At 40.7% G+C, this 1,131-nt stretch overlaps 1 protein-coding gene across 1 annotated transcript in view; it reads right to left on the bottom strand.

Annotated features, from left to right (window-relative positions):
- Nucleotides 1–1,131, bottom strand: part of NRG3 (neuregulin 3) — a 1,124,911-nt gene that overhangs the window by 470,361 nt on the left and 653,419 nt on the right. The window lies entirely within an intron of this gene.

Below are 1,131 nucleotides of genomic sequence, written 5' to 3'. Positions count from 1 at the left end.
TGAATGTACCATGGACTGCCAGGAAAACAAACAGATTCATCATAGATAGGATTAAACCAGGCTGCTCCTTGGAGGCAAGGATTCTGGGGCTTCGTCTTACATACTTTGGACATGTTGCCAGGAGGGACGGGTCCTTGGAGGGGGACATCATGCTTGGGAGAGTGGAGGAACAGCGCAGGAGGGGAAGACCATCTATGAGATGGATTGATTCGGTGACTGGGGTAATCGGGATGGGTGTGTCAGGGGCAGTGTGGTTGGCACAGGATAGAGCAGGGTTTAGTGCTGTTGTGCATAGGGTCGCTATGAGTAGGAAACGACTTGACGGCACATAACAACAACAACTACTACTACTACTGGTTTTGCTATTCTGTTGTAATGCTTGCCATACTCCTTAATATGGAGTTTATTAGAAAAGTTAACAGGTTACAATTCATATCAAAAGTAGTCAGGATATAATTCCTTAGCCAGGACAATTTTGAAGGCATGGTCTCAAGCCCTCTGACCTTCAGACTATAAGCTCAAGACCACTGTTAAAAAGTGTTCTTACTCCTGACAATTATGATGTTTCCATTTCACTATCCAGTAAACCTGGTAAAGACCATCAAATCTGATTATATGGGGAAGAACTTTTAGTTCAACTCTGTCTCCCATAAGTTTCTGAGTCTCCATCACTTCTGCTGCTCTTCCTGCTAGAGCAGGTCATAGTCTATCTCTGTCTAGGTCCTAGTTTGCCTCTGTCTCATACAAATGTCAGTGGCTCAAATGGACACATTCATTATTCTCCATTTTTTCTCTTACTGGTATTGTGATTTCCACTTTTCTGTTTAAACTTGTTAAATTTAAACCTGGCTGAATTACAAGATTGATCAAGCTCCTCATTAGTTGTCTATATACTGCTCCTTGGCTTTCTGGCTGAAATAAAGTGTAATAGTGGTTTGTTTGCATATTCTAACCCAAAAGGTACTATTCACCTCATTGTCATCATTACTGTAATCCTACTGAGCCACATAGCAAAAGTCAAAGAGAATGACTAAGAAAGTCATATTAAGCAATCACTTTTTTAAATCATTTCAATGAACATTTACAGAGATTTTGGATTTCCATTCATTCATTGTTGCACTTTTCTCCCCA

Source organism: Elephantulus edwardii, unplaced genomic scaffold (assembly GCF_000299155.1).
Source record: "Elephantulus edwardii isolate Elephantulus edwardi_28Jun2011 unplaced genomic scaffold, EleEdw1.0 scaffold00421, whole genome shotgun sequence".
NCBI lineage: Eukaryota > Metazoa > Chordata > Mammalia > Macroscelidea > Macroscelididae > Elephantulus > Elephantulus edwardii.
The sequence above is the reverse complement of the archived record's forward strand: the minus strand, read 5'-3'. Positions and strand labels throughout refer to the sequence as shown.